This window comes from Staurois parvus, unplaced genomic scaffold, assembly GCF_062004578.1.
Source record: "Staurois parvus isolate SC_StPar_1 unplaced genomic scaffold, SC_StPar_1.0 ptg000004l, whole genome shotgun sequence".
In the NCBI taxonomy this organism is placed as follows: domain Eukaryota; kingdom Metazoa; phylum Chordata; class Amphibia; order Anura; family Ranidae; genus Staurois; species Staurois parvus.
Genome location: NW_028317800.1, coordinates 3,524,708 through 3,542,752, shown reverse-complemented (window position 1 = coordinate 3,542,752; position 18,045 = coordinate 3,524,708). Strand labels below are relative to the sequence as shown.

The 18,045-nt window shown below is 44.9% G+C and overlaps 2 pseudogenes; both read right to left on the bottom strand.

Moving 5' to 3' along the window:
• Nucleotides 1-4,428: 4,428 nt before the first annotated feature.
• LOC149474665 (5S ribosomal RNA) lies at nt 4,429-4,547 on the bottom strand (annotated as a pseudogene).
• A 13,193-nt stretch (nt 4,548-17,740) lies between these two features.
• LOC149474664 (5S ribosomal RNA) lies at nt 17,741-17,859 on the bottom strand (annotated as a pseudogene).
• Between the last annotated feature and the right edge of the window lie 186 nt (nt 17,860-18,045).

The following is an 18,045-nucleotide window of genomic DNA, read 5'->3' as shown; positions in this document are numbered from 1 at the left end:
AGCATCCGGAAGGGGCCCACTGTCTAACCATCATGGACCTGAGCAGGGGGTCTGGGCCACCATCCCTAACCCAGGAGGCCCAGGACGAGTCAGCCTTCACCACCCCATGTGGCTTGCCTGAATTCCTGGGAAAGCTAATTGGGGTTGAGAATGCACCAACCACCTCCCCAGGGGTCAGGAATGGCCTACAATGTGGAATGGAACTGGGTGCAGTTGCCCACTTTAGGGGCCTTGTGGTGTTCGGCCCTGTCTGGGAAGAGCAACTTGGGCCCCTGTCACTAGTCAGAAGCGAACTGCCCGTGCCTAGTCTGACCAGTTGAGAATGGTAACTGTCAGAGGGGAATGTCAGTGGTTCAGCTTTGGGAACCACCGGTAGGAAGAGACCCCCAGAGGTCTGGGAATGGGGAGAATGAGGCAGTTATGGCCTGGCCGACTCCCCAGGTCAAGAAGCAGGTTTCATCAGTCTTGGATGCAGCTGGCTACGGTAAGACGCCTGGGTGCAACTATGTCTCAGCTGGACCCGTGACTGACCTAGCAGACAGGAAACTGATGGAACTGGTGTCCTGGATGCTAGCAGGTAAAGAGGACTGTTCATCTTGGACGAAGGTACCTGTGGACCCATCCGGGCAGCGATTTCCAGAATTCGCCTGTCCGGTTCCGGTGCACGCAGGCGCCACTACCTTCGGGTGAGATGTAGTCCTGGTTCAGAGGAGGGAGATGGGAGAGGGAAAGCTCATCCTCTACCTCGACAAAAAGCTACTGTACATCTCAATATGTTAGCGGATGACACCCCTGAGCCGAAGTGTTTTGTGAACAGGTGTCCACCCCAGCAGTCGCCAAGATATCCGGATAGTCACAGCCGACTGGTGCTCACCTGTGACCACTCACTTGGGCGGCACAACAGAAGGAGCCTGGTTCTCCCGCAGTGCTATGGCACCCTGTGAACCCAAGGTGAACCCCTGGGCAGAGGTCGGTTGTCTCAGGAGGGAAATTGTAGTCCCCTCCCATGCAACCACCTGAGGGGGGAGGTGTCACAATCATGCCCACAGGGAGAAGTGCAGTTCTCCATTTTGCCCCAAACATACATTTTGGTATTGCTCTTAAACTCATATGCTATCATGGGGGGATTGGGGGGAAGGTGTAGTATCGTGCATACAAGAGCCAGGCACAGGCTCTCGCTGTATTAAGAAGGCTTCATGTATCTCCTCATTCCCCCTCCCTCAGGAATGCAAGCAGCATATAATGCTGAGACCCGCCTAACAATTCCTCTGCCAAATAAGGTAGTGAAGATATTAGTTGATGTTGTGTAGAAAAAGAAGCTGTTAGTTTTTGTGTGTAGTCAGAGAAGTGAGGACCGTCCTCAATATAACATCTATTGGACAGAAAGCAAAGGAGACTCTCGCGGCAACAACGAAACCCAGTGCGAGACCAGAAATCCCTTTTTAGCTCATCAGACTTGAACTGCTTAACCCCAGGCATTTATTTGGCAAGTACTTATTTACCTAAACTTCTTTCTGTTATCTGTTTGCTGTGCTCTGTATATATATATATATATATATATTGGTTACATCTTCTTTCTGTAAATATTTTTACTGGTACCCTTTTGACCGTTTAGTAATAAATCCTACTTTCTGAAAGTGCTGAACTGTTTCTGTAGCTCTTGAATGTAACTTACGAATCCCTGCTGCTGAAGAACGCTACTATACCCTCTGTATAACCGGTCTGTAGAGATAGCGGGATACTGACAGTTAACCAATCATCCTAGAGTATTGCTGAGTTTCTTCTTTCTCTGTATAAAAAGGAGGTGGTGGCAGTGTGAAGGGTTAAATGTGTAATTAACCTGACCCCGTAACAATCGCATTCAGGCTGCCAGTATGTCGATCGTGGTCCAATTAGCTGGAACTTCGGTGTGCAGGGTGTAGCTGGATGTGGCATTGTTACGCACATGACAGCGTGGTTTTAGATTGGCTAGTCCTTCAGTCACGAGTTTGGTGAGAAGGGCTGGGGTCTGACGCTGGTCACAGGTGCTATAAACAGTTGTGTTCAAAATAATAGCAGTGTGTTGAAAAAAGTGAATAAAGCTCAAAATCCTTCAAATAGCTTTTATTTCCATACACACAAATGCATTGGGAACACTACACATTCTATTCCAAATCAAAACATGAAGAAAAATATATCAAATTTGTGTTGTTCCTCTAAAAAAATTGAAGAAAAGTGAATATTAGACTGTTCAAAAAATAGCAGTGTTTGTATTCTTCTTTACAAACTCAAACATTCACTATATAAACTGAAAAATGTTTGAAGATTTTGCTTTCCTTTGAATCACTTAATTAATATTTAGTTGTATAAGCACTGTTTCTGAGAACTGCTGTACATCTGTGTTGCATGGAGTCAACCAACTTCTGGCACCTGTGAACAGGTATTCCAGCCCAGGATGATTGGACTACATTCCACAGTTCTTTTCTATTTCTTGGTTTTGCTTCAGAAACTGCATTTTTTTATGTCACCCCACAAGTTTTCTATTGGATTAAGATCCGAGGATTGGGCTGGCCACTCCATCACGTCAATCTTATTGGTCTGGAACCAACATGTTGCACGTTTACTGGAGTGTTTGGGGTCGTTGTCTTGTTGGAACACCCATTTTAAGGGCATTTCCTCTTCAGCATTAGGCAGCATAACCTCTTCAAGTATTCTGATGTATTCAAACTGATCCATGATCCCTGGTATGCGATAAATAGGCCAAACACCGTAGTATGAGAAACATCCCCATATAATGATGAATGCGCAACCATGCTTCACTGTCTTCACAGTGTACTGTGCTTTGAATTCAGTGTTTGGGGGTCGTCTGACAAACTGTCTCCGGCCACTAGACCCAAAAAGAACAATCTTACTTTCATCAGTCCACAAAATGTTGCGCCATTTATCTTTAGGTCAGTCAATGTGCTCTTTGGCAAATTGTAACTTCTTCAGCACATCTTTTTTCAACAGTGGGACTTTGCGGGGGCTTCTTGCAGATAGCTTGGCTTCACATAGGCGTCTTCTAATTGTAACAGTACTCACAGGTAACTTTAGACCTTCTTTGATCTTCCTGGAGCTGATTGTTGGCTGAGTCCTTGCCATTTTGGCTATTCTTCTATCCATTCGAATGGTAGTTTTTCGCTATCTTCCACGTCTTTCAGGTTTTGATTGGCATTTTAAAGCATTGCGATTATTTTAGCTGAGCAGCCTATCATTTTCTGCACTTCTTTATATGTTTTCCCCTCTCCAATCAACTTTTAAATAAAGGTACACTGTTCTTCTGAACAATGTCTGGAACGTCCCATTTTCCTCAGAATTTCAGAGAGAAATGCACTGTAACCAGCATGTACAACATTTGCTGCCTTTCTTCCTTAAATAAGGGCAATAATTGCCACTTGTTTTTCAAATAATGAATGACCTCACTAATAGAACTCCACACTGCTATTATTTTGAACATGCCCCTTTCAATTAGTGATTCAATTACACAGAATCAGCAGCATGCATGTCATGACTGTTGGGTCTGTTGGATTTCTATTACTCTACTACACCTGCTAGTAAATTATTTGCCATGTAGAAATATAATTTCTACCAAAAACAGTGATTGATCAGGATAGTGATGTCTGACTGCTATTATTTTGAACTGTATATATCATACACTATAGTACAGGGTACACCTTCATAATTAAAAAAGAAAAAGCCTACAGTACCTGCTAATCCAAGGAAGGCAACCCATCCAAGTATTAACCAGGCACAACCATGCATAGCTTCTGAGGTCAAATCAGATCGGGCGCATTCAGGGTGGTGTGGCCGTAGGCACTTTCTTCTCCATTTCACAGTTGTGCAGTTCAACCTGACCAACAGCAGTGAAGAGACATAGTGGAATTACATAACTGCTCAGTGTACTATCACAAAAACTCCTAGGCAATTATGATGAAATCCCTTTTTTATGTCCGTCACACATTTAGCTGTATTATAAACATCTAACATTTACCATACATTAAAAAAGGGGCATTTGTATCCATGCCTTAAACTACTCTTAAAAATATCATAAACTGGTGCTTTCAGAAAAGAAGGCCCAGTTGTTGGTCCTCTGTAAGAGGGTACACCTTCATTATAATCTAAGAAAAGAAGCCTACAGCACCTGGTATTTTCAGGCATTGACCAATCCAAGTACTAACCAGGCCTAATCTTGCTCAGCTTTTGAGATCAGATGAGATCAAGAGCATTAAGGGTGGTGTGGCCATAGGCACCATCTTCTCCATTTCACAGTTGTGCAATACAACCAGACCAACAGCAGTGAAAAGACATTACATACTTCTCTTAAAATCCTAAACTGGTGCTTTCAGGAAAGAAGGGCCAGTTGTCGGTCCTCTGTAAGAGGGTACACCTTCATTATAATCTAAGAAAAGAAGCCTACAGCATCTGGTATTTCCAGGCGTTGACCAATCCAAGTACTAACCAGGCCTAACCCTGCTCAGCTTTTGAGATCAGATGAGATCAGGAGCAATCAGGGTGGTGTGGCCATAGGCACCATCTTCTCCATTTCACAGTTGTGCAGTTCAACCTGACCAACAGCAGTGAAGAGACATTGTGGAATCACATAACTGCTCGGTGTACTATCATAAAAACTTCTAGGCAATTATGATGAAATCCGTTTTTATGACCAATCCAAGTACTAACCAGGCCTAACCCTGCTCAGCTTTTGAGATCATGGTCTTGGAAATTCGTTTTCAATGAATTTTTCCTTACCGTGAGTAGCTCTTTTGAGATGTGGGGAAAAATGGAGCTCCTGTTACCCAGGAATGATCACACGACACTCTCAGGTTGGAGTTGGAATTCACTCTTTGTCCGGCCCTAACCCTGGACTCCTGTTTTATTAAAAGCACACACACGCCCCCCCACACGGGGGGGGGGGGGGGGTCAGGTCAATCCCCTCCCACAGAACAACGTATAGGGGGTGTCCATACATGAGAATGTACATCTTGTTTGGAGTGTAGCATTTCCTCTTATCTATACTGAAAACCAGTTAAACCAGTCCTCCCCTCCCCTCTGTGGAGAGCAAGCTTCCCATCCTTTACATGTTATCAGCTCCTAGTAGTATGTTCACTCTCTGTACAAGCATCCCTTAGATTAAACAGTGCCAGTCTGTATCTGAATGGGCCTGATACGATCTTTATTAAAACACATCCATCCAGATACAGTTCAGGTCGGTAGTGGCTTGTAAGATATACATGAGCCTACACGTGGAGTTCGCACTGCCCGGCGCCTGGCCATACAAAGTCCATGTGGTACTATGCTGATATGTGGATACAGGCCCGCGGCCTACCACCGGCGGCATTCGCATCGAAATGCCGTGGTGGCATACACGCCAGTCTATAAGCGCAGATCTGCCATCTCATCCATTACCGAGCTGAGTACTGTAATATATACATTGTACATGCGCGTGGCCTAATTGCAGTCTTCAGAGCTTTAATTAAGCCACACAAGAGACATATGAATAACACTAATATATGACACATTTAAAGTTCAACCTGTAATACAAAATTTCCATGACATTCCCTCCTGTTTTATCATATTCTTCTCGTGTCCCTTCTTGATCTTCTTCAGCTTGATGGGTGTAGTCTCAAAACCTTAAAGAGTTGGTCTTAGACCAGAGTTCCTGTAGTTGTCCCTGAGAATAAAGCTCCACGGGGTACCTGAAACAACAAGACCCGACGCAGACTAAACGCAAACAGGCTTGATTGAAGCAATGATCCTCAAGAGCGTTGGAACCTTCACTACAGGAAGGCTCTTGCAAAAACCACAAACAGACTTGTGGTATAAAAAAGGCTTGTGATCCCACGGTGGTCCGGGGAGATCCAGCAGCAGATTCTCAAATTGCCCCTGCAGACAGGGCCTTACAAGGCTGGTCTCGACCCAGACGGTTTTCCAAAACGCAGACACAGACAACGATGAGGCTTGAAGCTTGCTTGGAGGTCTTGGAGAACATGGTCTTCAGGGAGATAAATTTAGAGGGAAGCCAGGACGTAACCTGCAGAGAAGGTGGCTGGTTGGTGAGGTCTTCCTCTGATCAGTGGTTGGAGTGGGATCCCAGGAGCAGGCATGGAGATGTGGTCGTCTGCCCGAGCTTGGCTTACACGGTTGATGAGGCAACAGGAACTTCTCACCGCGGCATACAAAAGGCAAAGAAAAAAGAGAAGTATCAGGACATACACTCCCAATTCCTTCAACCAAGATCCGATGGAGAACAGGAAATCTCCCAATCCTCCCAAACCCTTGAACGGATTCCAACCCTCACTAGCTATAGCTTTTCCCTATAGTTCACCAACTTTGTCCATATGGGCCTGGACCTTGACATCGGTGTCTTCTATCCAAGCACAACAATCCTCTCCGATGAACTCACAGAACCCCCCTTTGGCAGCTAAAAGGTAATCAAGGGCCATCTTCTCCTGAAGCACTAAAATTCCCATCTGCCGTTGTTCTTGGGCAATTTCTCTGACAGCCTCTACGGTCACGTTAAACATACTATCCACGATGACAGAAAAATTGTTCAGGCGCTTCATAAATTCTATTCCCCAACCTGTCCATGAGGGGAACCAAGCCCATGCCTGGTCGCCCTCAGAGAACAGCTCCCTGCAAACTCTCCCTGCCATCCCTACCTTCTTGTGGACCATCAACTCTTCATGATCCATCACTACATAGGATGCGGGGACTAGCTATATGAGGGCACACGAACCTTTCGCGTTCTGGGGAAATGTTCTATAGGCTGCCGAACCACACAGAAAATAGTACGGACCTGTCAGAGCAGAGCAGGAGGAGTTCTTCGTTCGGCCTCTGGCACTGAGCAACAGTTGCACAGACTGGGGGATTGCTCCCTCAGTCTGCACATCACATCCATCCTTCCAACAAACGTGGTCTGGTCGGTCAGTGTGGTTACTCAGAAGGGAAGTCTGGTTAGTCAGATTGACAGTTATACCTCCCTCACAGGTGGTAGTCCCAACAAACTTGTTACCTGTGCCAAAGCTGATATTAAAGCACACCTGAGGGCTGCCTAGCTGCCCAGTTACCCATAGTGGACTGACGAGGGCCCTACAGGAGCTAGAGCTAATGTTGGTACTGAAACTGATGTTACCTGCTAAAAATGTGTCATTAAGTTCTACAGACAAATGTCTACGTGGGGGCTGACCAGGGGTCCCTTGCTTTTTCATGGCGACACGGATGTCATATAGGGCATGAACAGCGGCCATTGCTGACATGTGATGACTGGGTGGGGGCTTAGAGCATACCCAACAGTTGGTTTTGTTGGCGGTTCTGGCTAATCGCAGCTGCATTTTAAATAAAAGGTTGGGGTATCTGCCGTCTTTTCCTCCGTTCACACACATGTAAGACATACAAACAAAAAGAAAAATGACACCCCTCATTCTCTGGTGTAGCTGAAAAGCTTCTTGCAGTGGCTTGCGTGCACCCAGTTGTCTCGTCCCTCGAACTTGAGTGTGGTAGGTGTTGTCAGCTGGACTTGGTATGGTCCGGTGAACCGTGGCTCGAGTCCGGTTCTTTGATGTTTCTTTAGGACGACCCAATCACCTGGCTCAATAGAAAGAACACCCGTTATTGCATTTGGATCCGGGAGCGATTCGCAAACCCGATGGTGTATCTTCTGCAGCTCCCGTTGCAGAGATTGCACGTAACCTGTAAGCTGTGAATGCAAAGACGACAACTGTTGAGGAAAGTACAACCCTGTTTTGGGAGGTCCCCCAAACAACACCTCGTAGGGTGACAGCCCATGTGGTTGCCGAGGGGCATTCCGGATGGAATGGAGGGCAATGGGGAGACACTCAGGCCAAGGTTTTTGGGTATCGGCCATGATTTTGGAGATCCCGTTTTTAAGGATTCCGTTGAGACGTTCAACCTTACCGCTACTCTCGGGGTGATACGGGGTGTGTAGCCCTTGGTTTACATACCTCTGCAAAGATCTGTCCAGTGAAGTGTGACCCCCCTATCGGACTCGATGGTTTCAGGTAGACCCCAGCGGCACACAACCTCAGACAGGATTTTCTTCGCCGTGGTACTAGCGTTGGCACACGTAACGGGCCACGCAACTCACATGCCCTGGCCAGTGCCCACAGCTAAGCTTCCTGAGCTGACATATGTGCGTTCAAAGAGCCCTTTTTCACAACCAGTGTGTGGCTTACTGTCTGTGTAGTACCTGGACCCATCGACAAAAAGATTTTTCGCTTCCGGTAGTGGCGCTTCCTTCACCGGGCTGATCGCCGCTGACTCCAGTTCCATCAAAGAAATGCAGTCGTGTCCTTTGGAAGAGAGGTTAGTAGTGGAAAAAGAAGACATGTTAGCAGAAGAGGTGTTAGTATCGTTAGTCGAGTTGCAAGATTTAGCACTGTCGTTGCTGTCCTCCCCCCCTTCTCGTCTTCCAATACAGGAAGAAGAGAAGCTGGGTTAAGAATAGTGCATCGTTTGATAGTGAGCTTAGTAGGGATTAGGAGGGCTACCTCTGACGGTGGTTTTTGGGTCTCTTTAGGTCTTGCAGTGTTTGCACTCTTACTGTAGAGATACCGTTTGACCTGTGAGACCTACCATCGGTGTGTTTTCCCCTGAGAGGGGTAACCTTGCCTTGGATGTCCTGTTTTCGCAAGACTGTTCTGGCTGCACTGGTGTCGATGAGGCAAGGGAGGGGATATTTTAATTACTCAAGAAAAAGATGGACCTGGGCCGACACCGATTTGTCAACTTCCTATGAGGATTCATAGGAGTTACTTACCATGGTGGTGACAGGGGCGGAGGACTCATCAGGAATGAACTGCCACCGACCTTTAGGTAATTGGGGACTGCTCCTCCTCATGTGCCCCGTTTGGTGGCACTGGAAGCACCTGGGAGGGGGCCTATCCTTCCTGTGACCCAGATCCCTTGGTTTTTCGTGTGGGGTCTGGGACACAAGAACTTTGGCCTTGTCCTGTTTTCTCCTATCCATTTCCCTCTCTATTGCCGCAAGAGTGGAAAGGATAGCAGGGTTAGACATCTCATTATATTCGGGTTGGGCCAGAACCAGCCTTTCCCGAATTTTAATATTGATGCCTTCCAAAAATTTGGCCCGCAACAGAATGTGCATCGCGGTCACCTTTACCCCTTCAGTTGGAGCATCAGGTCCAACTTCCAGATACGCATCCAGTGCTGTCTACTTGAGACGGCGCCAGAAGCAGGCGCTTTCCTCATTAGGACCCTGGGTGAGCTTCATCATGTCCGTAGTAGAGGTAGCACCATACATTTCTGGAAGCTTTGCCTTTAGCTGTGCACAAAACTCTTTGCCCCCTGAAGTCATCTCCTCATGAGTGGTTATAGAGCACCCTGCAATCACTGCACTGGCCACTTCCATGCCCACCTTTGCCCGCAGGATCTGCGCACAATCCGACCCGCTCATACCATAGCTGAACTGGTTTTGTCCAAACATTCGAGCAAATCCTCTCGGATTGACCCGATAGTCCAGGAGCTCAGCCAGCATAGTGCGGATCTCTGCCGGGGTGAAGGGGACATGCCAATTCCCCTAAAGTCCGCTCCCCCTGTGCATTGGGAGGACCTTCAAATTGCTGCACCCTGACTGGATAGGCCTCGGTCCGGCCTGGCTTCATCGGTGGGCTTAGATTAACCACCTCGCTTACTGCACGTTCAGGTTTGAGGTCCCTCAGATCAGGGTATAGCTGGGGGACAGGGGTCTGATCAGTGGCTCGTAGCGCTTTGATGCAATCCGCCCTGTTTCTTAACCGGGTGTCTATTCCCCTTGATTCGCAGATAGTCTGCAAATCAGTTGTTGAGAAGACTTCGTAGTTGGAAACAGAAGGAGCTGGGGTGAAGCAGGGAGAGGTAGAGGCTGAGGCATAGATACAGAAGACACGGAAGGTACGTCAAGAGTGACGTCACTAGCAGAAGAGACAGGTGCATTTATACTTATCTCAGCCACTGTTGGTTGTTCTGGAACCCCAGCAGACCCTGATCCTGCCTGCCTTAGTACAGTCAGCCCTGAAAGAGCTTCCTCCACCTCTGACACCGAATCCTCCTGTTTTATTCCCACTGGAGGCCAGGTATACATCACCTGGTTCTTCCGGACAGACACCAGTTAATGTATGCCCTGCTTCCCTAATTGGATTGACCTGTGAAGCCATAGCTGTGCGATCTCTAGTTCTGACGCCTGCATCCGTGGTTCAAATTCAGAGATGATTTTTTCCCACCTCCATGCGTCAAATGTACCTTCCCGGGGAATTTCCCATCTAGTACCCTTCGACCATTTATTCCATCTTTTGAGGGGTTCTGTAGACTTCCCCCCCAAACTCACCTTCATCAGCTGTCCTCACCCTGAAGAGGGCTGGTTCCCCCTCTCTCTTCATGGACTGACTACTGCCCATCGTGACTAGTCACTGGTATATATCCCGCGTCCGGGTACCTGTTTACCCCTTGGAGCACTTGGTGGGATCCTACCGAGAGGCCTGATTCCACCACTTTCCCAGCACAGCGTAATTTATGTGATTCTTATCAATCACCCGAAACGCATCAAGTGGCGGTCAGACTGAGAGCACACCTCCCATTCCCACAGCGCAATTTATGTGATCCTGACCACCTGAAGTGTTTGTGGTAACCATGCTAAGCGTTACACTTCCCTGGACTGCCCACTCGCACAGCGCAATTTATGTGGTTCTCATAACCCACTGTGTTTGGCAGGCCACACCGCACAATGATGAAAGTGGCTTTTCTCTCCCTGCACACAGTACCTAACACAAGTCAAAACAAAAAGAGGGGTTCTTTGATGTTACTTATGGGTCACTGGTTGCCCGGAAACCTGCTAACTGACCTTTAAGAAAATCGTGTAAAGAAAAAAATTTTCCTAATACACACAGAAAAACCCCTTTTCAATCTGAAAAACCGTTAAAAAGGACAAAGTAGAGCCTTATGAAAAGCTCGGGACGTTTAGCAGTAAAACAATTACACAGAGGTAAACCGAAAAACTGCGCCAAAAATAACCCTGGTTGTCGATGCGAAAATCGCTCCTACCAGCGCCGCTAAACGATCCGCGCTACACACGTGATCTTCGCTGCAACCGCCTAAAACCGTTTACACAAAAAGTCTGCTGGACGCGAAACACACGACGCAGCAGCTTAAAACAAACCCCGCTTTACAAAAAGGAACTACTTTTAACAAGAAAAACACAAGAAAAACATAATCACTATACAAGAAATCTATACGCAAAAACCCAAACTTCACCGCGCTCACTAAATGTGGAACACGTGAGGGGAAAACTCGCTTAACACACTTTAAATTGGCTGGCAATACGCAAATTTAAACCTAAAACCAAACAACCTAAACTGTAAAAATTTGGATTAAAAACACAATATGGGTCAAATGCATATAGAAAACTGCATACACATTGCATAGAGATCATTGAAACAAAGCGAAAACTCGCAAAACGGCGTTCCCGTGTGATCAAAAACCAAAATGGCGGAGAAACCTGAGGAAGTCACATGACACTGTGACGCAACGCGTCGGCCCAACGTAGTGACGCATTTCCGGCGTGGCGGCCATTTTGGTACACCTGTGTATACCCTTGTACACCCATGCAGATTAGATCCAAAAGCGTGGGATTGGAGCCCTGAACTGTTACCACTATTTTTAATGTAAGTGCGCTTTCTATTGTTTGTGACACTTGATAATAAACATATTACACAATGGAAGCTTGTGTTTTATGTTCCATATGAGTGATTGGCGTAGCATTTAATCCTATTTGGAGAAAGGAGCCAGTGTTGAAGTGCGGACCTCTGGGGGGAGATTCATATACAATGTGAGCAGTTGTTTGGAGTGATACTTACCTGGAGGATCTGTGAGAGGGATCCTAACAAACGCTTTGACTTGCAAGGGTCGAATCCTTAAGGTGAGAGGCTGATTCAGCCGTTGTTCGGATGAGTTCAACTATCAACTCACTTTTATACACAAATATCAGCACAAGTGTTTTGTGTTCACCTGAGTGTGATCATCTTTAAGTTTGGACTTTATATACACGGCAATATTAATTTTTTATGTTTAGGTGCATGTACCGAGTTCACATATATGCACGTTTTGATTTTCTTCACTTTATGGGGTTTATATATATGTGTTAATACACATTGTTGTTATGTGTGTTATGTATATGTGTATATATATATATATATATATATATACACACATTTACAATGAGCACGTAATAGTCTTTAATGATATGATTATGTTCACTTTAGTTATTTAAGTTTTATCACATATATGCTTTATGTGCATGATTTCACATTAGTCGATATAGATTTCTTATTTATTCATTAGGTATTTTGGTTCACATGTTTATTTTAATTTAAGTGAGTAGCGCTACATTGGTTCCACATGTTTAGGAGAAACCACATGGCAGTCAACAAAATGGTTGCCAAACAAAGGGACATGTGGAGCAGTCAACAAAATGGCCACCAACAAAGAAGCACATGTGGTAGTAAAGAAAATGGCCACCAACAAAGAAGCACATGTGACACTAGCCTCAAAATTGCATCTAACCTCTTACATAAAACAGATTTTTGGTCAAAACATACACTGGACAATTACACAACAATATACAGTACACATACAACATAATTTGGCACAATCACAAAACAGACATGGAAAAACCAACATATCACACTAACATGCGCATGTAACAGAAAAGACCCACTGCTGCATGCTTGCTGGGAGCAGTACTACCGACAAAACACTGCACAGACTATATGCACACAAAGGTCTTACAACAGTTAACGATTAATCTAAACCTTTCAGCACTGTAATAATTACCTCACCTGGAGGGAGGTAAAGCAATTACCACAGTACCTACTGGTTGAAAGATTTTTAAACTTGACCAAATCTAGCCAACCAAACCCACCCCTCTGCTGTTCTTAGCAGAGAAAAACCCTTGTCTTTCACCCACAAATGAAAATTTTAGGACAACTAGGTCCTTGCTAAGCGGAATTCACGTTAGCTAACAGAGAGCGAAATTAGCCACACGAACGTGCAAAAAGCGATCCTCTTAACGGTAGAGAGACCTGAAATGTGCCGGCATACTAATTGCTAGCTCATGATAGCTCATTCCCCCCTCGTACTCAGTTAGCTATCGCAGAATTCGTGTTGGAATCCACTGGCTTGCCAAATGTCTTGGAAATTCGTTTTCAACAAATTTTTCCTTACCGTGAGTAGCTCTTTTGAGATGTGGGGAAAAATGGAGCTCCCGTTACCCAGGAATGATCACACGACACTCTCAGGTTGGAGTTGGAATTCACTCTGTCCGGCCCTAACCCGAACTCCTGTTTTATTAAAAGCGTGCACACGCCCCCCCACACGGGGGGGGGGTCAGGTCAATCCCCTCCCACAGAACAATGTATAGGGGGTGTCCATACATGAGAATGTACATCTTGTTTGGAGTGTAGCATTTCCTCTTATCTATACTGAAAACCAGTTAAACCAGTCCTCCCCTCCCCCATAAGCTCTCTGTGGAGAGCAAGCTTCCCATCCTTTACATGCTATCAGCTCCTAGTAGTATGTTCACTCTCTGTACAAGCATCCCTTAGATTAAACAGTGCCAGTCTGTATCTGAATGGGCCCGATACGATCTTTATTAAAACACATCCATCCAGATACAGTTCAGGTCGATAGTGGCTTGTAAGATATACATGAGCCTACACACAGAGTTCGCACTGCCCGGCGCCTGGCCATACGAAGTCCATGTGGTACTATGCTGCTGATATGTGGATACAGGCCCGCGGCCTACCGCCGGCGGCATTCGCATCGAATGCCGTGGTGGCATACACGCCAGTCTATAAGCGCAGATCTGCCATCTCATCCATTACCGAGCTGAGTACTGTAATATATACATTGTACATGCGCATGGCCTAATTGAAGCCTTCAGAGCTTTAATTAAGCCACACGAGAGACATATGAATAACACTAATATATGACACATTTAAAGTTCAACCTGTAATACAAAATTTCCATGACAGCATTCAGGGTGGTATGGCCGTAGGCACCATCTTCTCCATTGTACAGTTGTGCAATACAACCAGACCAACAACAGTGAAGAGACATTACATACTTACACGGTGTGTAAAAAATTATAGTTGCATTCAGGGATTAATAAACTCTAAACAAACTCCTAAACTGGTGTATTCAGGTAAGAAGACCCTGTTTTCTGTCAACTGTAAAAGGGTACACCTCATAATTAAAAAAGAAAAAGCCTACAGCACCTGGTAATCCAAGAAAGGCACCCATCCAAGTATTAACCAGGCCCAACCCTGCATAGCTTCCGAGGTCAAATCAGATTGGGGCGCATTCAGGGAGGTGTAGCCGTAGGCAACTTCTTCTCCATTTAACAGTTGTGCAGTTCAACCTGGCCAACAGCAGTGAAAAGAGATTACATACTCGGTGTACTATCAAAGACACTTCTAGGCAATTCACAGCCTACAGCACCTGGTATTCCCAGGCGTTGACCAATCCAATTACTAACCAGGCGTAATGCAGGCCATAGATAGGTCGAAAACCGGCCGTTTTTTAACAAGTCAGTCGTTCAATAGGCCAACGTTACCACCAACAGTAAAAAAAAAAATCGGCCGATATTCGTCCCGTCTACGGCCGGCATTTGATTACTTCTATCCCTGCAGAGAGCTCCGCTATTATATTTGACATTAAAAAGTATAGCGGTTGCAACATTGTATCTATTTGTATCCATTTCTGATACAGATGTTTTTATTCAGATACAAATACAGTCATGGCCGAAATTGTTGGCACCCTTGATATTTTTCCTGAAAATCAAGTATTTCACACAAAAAAGGTATTGCATTAACACATGTTTTGCTATACACATGTTTATTCCCTTTGTATGTATTGGAACAAATATAAAACAGAGGCAGAAAAGCAAATATGACATAATGTCACACAAAACCCCAAAAATGGGCTGGACAAAAGTATTGGCACCCTTAACTTAATATTTGGTTGCACACCCTTTGGAAAACATAACTGAAATCAGTCGCTTCCTATAACCATCAATAAGCTTCTGACACCTCTCACCCGGAATTTTGGACCACTCTTCCTTTGCAAACAGCTCCAGGTCTCTCTTATTGGAAGGACACCTTTTCCCAACAGCAATTTTAAGATCTCTCCACAGGTGTTCAATGGGATTTAGATCTGGGCTCATTGCTGGCCACTTCAGAACTCTCCAGCGCTTCTTTGCCATCCATTTCTGAGTGCTTTTTGACGTATGTTTGGGGTCATTGTCCTGCTGGAAGACCCAGGATCTTGGACGCAAACCCAGCTTTCTGACACTGGGCCCTACAGTGCGACCCAAAATCCTTTGGTAATCCTCAGATTTCATGATGCCTTGCACACAGTCAAGGCACCCAGTGCCAGAGGCAGCAAAACAACCCCAAAACATCATTGAACCTCCACCATATTTTACCGTAGGTACTGTGTTTTGTTCTTTGTAGGCCTCATTCCGTTTTCGGTAAACAGTAGAATGATGTGCTTTACCGAAAAGCTCTATCTTGGTCTCATCTGTCCACAAGACGTTTTCCCAGAAGGCTTTTGGCTTACTCAAGTACATTTTGGCAAACTGTAGTCTTGCTTTTTTATGTCTCTGTGTCAGCAGTGGGGTCCTCCTGGGTCTCCTGCCATAGCGTTTCATTTCATTTAAATGTCGACGGATAGTTCGCGCTGACACTGATGCTCCCTGAGCCTGCAGGACAGCTTGAATGTCTTTGGAACATGTTTGGGGCTGCTTATCCACCATCCGGACTATTCTGCGTTGCAATCTTTCATCAATTTTCCTCATCCGTCCACGACCAGGGAGATTAGCTACAGTGCCATGGGTTGCAAACTTCTTGATAATGTTGCGCACTGTGGACAAAGGCAAATCTAGTTCTCTGGAGATGGACTTGTAACCTTGAGATTGTTGATATTTTGCCACAATTTTGGTTCTCAGGTCCTCAGACAGTTCTCGTCTCCTCTTTCTGTTGTCCATGCTTAGTGTGGCACAGACAGACACACAATGCAAAGGTTAAGTGAACGTCTCTCCTTTTTATCTGCTTTCAGGTGTGATTTCTATATTGCCCACACCTGTTACTTGCCCCAGGTGAGTTTACAGGAGCATCACATGCTTGTAACATTCTTATTTATCCGCAGTTGTGAAAGGGTGCCAATACTTTTGTCCAGCCCATTTTTGGAGGTTTGTGTGACATTATGTCGAATTTGCTTTCTTTCCTCCCTTTTTTTGTTTTGTCCCAATACACACAAAGGGAATAAACATGTGTATAGCAAAACATGTGTTAATGCAATACGTTTCGTGAGAAATACATGATTTCCTGGAGAAATATCAAGGGTGCCAACAATTTCGGCCATGACTGTAGATACAATGTTGCAACCGCAATACTTTATAATGTCAAATATAATAGCAGACTGGAATTCTTCTTCTTCTTCCGTCTCCTCTTCTTCCTCCTCCTCCTCTTCTTCTTCCTTCTCTTCCTCCTTTTCTTCTTCTGCTTCCTCTTCTTCCTTCCTCTTCTTTTTCCTCTTATTCTACCTCTTCTTCTACTTCTTCCTATTCTTTTTCTTCTTCTTCCTTCCTCTTTTTCTTCTTCTTCCTCCTCCTCTTCCAGGTCATGACTCATGCGCAGATTTTTAATCGGTTAAAAGATCAGCCAATTTGCCCATCATTGCCGCGAAAATCGGCCGATCGGCAAAATTGGCCGTTTTTTTTCAAACTTTATCGATAAAAAAAATGTGCCAAAATCCCAAAGAACAGCCGACCTATTAACCCACTAATAATCCAAAAATCGGAAGATTTTTTTTTTCTGCCGAAAAATCAACAGATTTTTGACCCATCTATGGCCTACATAAACCTGCTTAGCTTTTGAGATCAGATGAGATCAGGAGCAGTAAGGGTAGTGTGGCCGTAGGCACCATCTTCTCCATTGTACAGTTGTGCAATACAACCAGAACAACAGCAGTGAAGAGACATTACATAATTACTCGGTGTACTATCAAAGACACTTCTGGGCAATTATGATGAAATCTCTTTATTATGGCCATCACAACTTGAGCTATAATAGAAATATCATACATTTACCATACATAAAAAATTATATTTGCATTCAAGGATTAATAAACTGTAAACAACCTCCAAAACTGGTGAATTCAGGTAAGAAGACCCTGTTTTCTGTCAACGGTAAAAGGGTAAACCTCATAATTAAAAAAGAAAAAGCCTACAGCACCTGGTAATCCAAAGAAAGGCACCCATCCAAATATTAACCAGGCCCAACCCTGAATAGCTTCCGAGGTGAAATCAGATCAGGCGCATTCAGGGTGGTGTGGCCATAGGCACCTTCTGCATTTCACAGTTGTGCAGTTCAACCTGACCAACAGCAGTGAAGAGACATTGTGGAATCACATAATTGCTCGGTGTAATATCATAAAAATTTCTAGGCAATTATGATGAAATACCCTTTTTTACGTCCGTCACACATTTATCTGTAAAAGAAACATCTTATATTTACCATACATTAAAAAGGGGCATTTGTATCCATGCCGTAAACTACTCTTAAAAAAGTCCTAAACTGGTGCTTTCTGGAAAGGAGGCCCAGTTGTCGGTCCTCTCTAAGAGGGTACACCTTCATGATAATCTAAGAAAAGAAGCCTACAGCACCTGGTATTCTCAGGCGTTGACCAATCCAAGTACTAACCATGCCTAACCCTGCTCAGCTTTTGAGATCAGATGAGATCAGGAACATTCAGGGTGGTGTGGCCGTAGGCTACATCTTCTCCTTTGTGCAGTTGTGCAATACAACCAGACCAACAGCAGTGAAGAGATAATACATAATTAATCGGTGTACTATCAAAGAAACGTCTGGGCAATTATGATGAAATCCCTTTATTATGGCCATCACACAATGAGCTATAATAGAAACATCTTACATTTACTATAAATAAAAAATGATA